This window comes from Octodon degus, unplaced genomic scaffold, assembly GCF_000260255.1.
Source record: "Octodon degus isolate 3935 unplaced genomic scaffold, OctDeg1.0 scaffold00279, whole genome shotgun sequence".
Lineage (NCBI taxonomy): Eukaryota > Metazoa > Chordata > Mammalia > Rodentia > Octodontidae > Octodon > Octodon degus.
Genome location: NW_004524855.1, coordinates 719,425 through 722,575, shown reverse-complemented (window position 1 = coordinate 722,575; position 3,151 = coordinate 719,425). Strand labels below are relative to the sequence as shown.

The window sequence follows — 3,151 nt, the reverse complement described above, 5'->3', positions numbered from 1 at the left end:
GGGCTGAGCTGGCCACACACACACACACACACACAAAAACAAATAAATAATTTTTTTAAAAAACCCTACAAGTCTTTGGTGGAGTTTTAGGGGTCTTCTTGGTAGAGTATCATGTCATCTGCAGGTGATGATAAGCTAACTGCTTCCTTTCCTATCTTTCTTCATTGCTTTTGTCTAGTTGCTCTGGCTAATGTTCCCAGCAGTATATTGAATAGGAGTGGTGACAGTGGGCATTCTTGACCTGCTCTGGATTTTAAAATGAAAGCTTTCAGTTGTTGTTTTTTTTTTCAATTTGGAAACAGATACTTTATTAACTGACCAAATCATAAAAACACCACGGTCGATACCTTAGTTCAGCCTTCTAATAGGCCTGCTGACCTGGTCTTCCCTGTTTCCAGCATCTCCACCTTCCACAGAATGGGTGATCTTTTTCTTCATTCCACCTCGTGGAGATGATAACTTGAACGGCCACAAGAAGTTATTTGCCTCTTTGAAGCGTTTTCCAACAGTATAGATCTCATGAATCAGATCCTCCTTGCAGATGATGCTGTATTTACCAAGAGATCGAGCAACCAATGAATTATCTGTCAAGGCAATTCGCTTCTTATTGACTTTGCCATAACCACGCTTGTATATTAGTTCGTTCACTGACTTCAGGTTTGGGTACCCCCACGGAATGTATGGCCCCACAATTCTCAGCATGTTAATTGAAGCCTTGTTGAGCTTAACGAAGGTACCATTGAAGATCTGGTGAAGGCAAAGAAGCTGCAGCACCTTGCGGACCTTTGGGCTCACACCATTGGTACCCCTGATCCGGATGACAAAGGCCAGTTTGGGCTCTGCAGGGACGTAGAAGTTGCCAGCTTTTCTTGCCATCTTCGCCATTCAGCTCTCAGTTCTGTACATCTGTCTGTACCCCTTATGATAGTGTCTGGCTCTTTCATAGATGAGCTTCCTCCTCGCCTTGCGAAGCATCTTCTGAGCAAACTTCTTTCTCAGGCACTTTATCCACAGCTCTGTGAAATGTCTTCACTTTTTCTTAAGGGTTTCTGGTGCAGCGGGAACCTTCTTTTTCTTCTCTTCTACACCCTCCATGTTCCACCCAGAAAAGAGCAGCTTGCAGGTTTGATCATTTAGTGTGATGTTTGCTGTTGGTTTGTCATAGACGGCTTTTATCAGACTGAGATGAAGACTGTATTCCAATTTTCTGTAGAGTTTTTATCATTAATGAGTGTCAAATGATTTTTTTCAAATCTGTTGAGCTGGTCATGTGATTTTTGTCATTGTCTTTGTTAATATGGTGCGTTCCACTTATTGCTTAGTTCATGCTTAACCATCCCTGCATTTTGGCGATGAGTCCTACTTGGCTATGGTATGAAACATTCTTTTTTTTTTTAATTTATTATATTTATTGTGTGTGTGTGTGGCCAGCTCAGCCCACCAGGGGGCGGGGCTGGCTGGCATGTGGTGCTGGGGGATCGAACCGCGGTCCCTGTGCTTTGCCAAGCTTGTTCCAAGTAGGTGCTTTAGACCACTGAGCCATCTCTCCAGCCTGAAACATTCTTTTTTATCATTAAACTTTATTTTAATGGGTCTCAAAATTCTGTGACACATTTTTGGTCAAGTTGTGTCCATTAAAAAATGTTGATTTTAAAAACTAATAACTTTAAAACTGTCACATTAAAAAAAGGTCCATAAAGCAATCTCCTTTCCTTCTGAAGGTTTTAAATGCATTGTGTTATCGTTAACCAGTCTTTCACTCTTAAACTTAAATGGCCAACTGGGAGAAACAGTTCTGAGACCAGTCTTTCACCACTGATTAAAATGTGGTGGCAGGTGTTAGGGATAGTACTCATGTAGCCTTCTGAGCTTTCTGGGCAGACTTGGTGACCTTGCCAGCTCCAGCAGCCTTCTTGCCCACAGCTTTGATGACACCCAGAGCAACTATCTGTGTCATATCATGAACAGCAAAGTGACCCAGAGGTGGGTAGTCAGAGAAGCTCTCAACACACATGGGCTTTCCTAGAACCATGTCAACAATGGCAGCATCACCAGATCTCAAAAACTTGGGCCCATCTTCCAGCTTCTTACCAGACCAGTGATCAGTCTTTTCTTTCAGCTCAGCAAACCTGCAAGCAATGTGACACTTCTGTGACAATCCAGGACAGGGGCACAGCCAGCACTCATCTGGCCTGGATGGTTCAGGATAATCACCTGAGCAATGAAATCAGCTGTTTCCATTGGTGGGTCATTTTTGCTGTCAACAGCAACACTGCCACAATGGACGTCTTTGACAGACACGTTCTTGACATTGAAGCCCACACTGTCCCCAGGAAGAGCTTCACCCAAAGTTTCACAATGCATTTCAACAGACTTGGCTTTAGTTGTGACACTGACTGGAGTGAAAGTGACCACCATGCTGGGTTTGAGAACACTGTGTCCACTCGGCCCACAGGGACAGTACCAATACCATAGTTTTGTAGACATCTTGGATGGGCAGCCACAAAGGCTTGTCAGTTGAGTGAGTGGGTGGAAGGATGCAATCTAAAGCTTCAAGCAATGCTGGTTTCACTGGCATTGCCATCTGTACAAGTGACTTTCCATCCCCTGAACCAAAGTATATTAGCACTTGGTTGCAGCATGTTGTCACCATTCCAACCAGAAATTGACACAAAGACTACCATGTCCAGGTTGTAGCCAATTTTTTTAATGTAGGTGCTGACTTCCTTAACCATTTTCTCTTCTGGCTAGAGGGTGTCTCAGTAGAATCCATTTTGTTAACACCAGCAAAGTTATTTCCTACCTGGTATGTAAGCCAGAAGGGCACACTCATGTATGTGCGCCTATTCCTAGAGATAGCAGCTTCAAACTCACCAACTCGAGCAGCGATGACCAGGACAGCACAGCAGCCTGAGATGTGCCTGTAACCATTTTCTGATAAACCCTCTGTGTCCAGGGGCATCAATTATAGTCACATATTACTGGCTGGTCTCAAATTTCCATGGGGAGATGTCAATGGTGATACCCCACTCAAGCTCAGCTTTCAGTTTGCCCAAGACAAACTTGAAGGAACCCATCCTGTCTCAGCAGCCTCCTTCTCACATTTTTCTTTTTTTTTCAAAGTTTTATTGATAAACAGATAGCAATGAGA

General features: G+C 43.6%; 1 pseudogene; it reads right to left on the bottom strand.

Annotated features, from left to right (window-relative positions):
- Window positions 1–348: 348 nt before the first annotated feature.
- On the bottom strand, window positions 349–1,095 carry LOC105741065 (annotated as a pseudogene).
- Window positions 1,096–3,151: the final 2,056 nt, after the last annotated feature.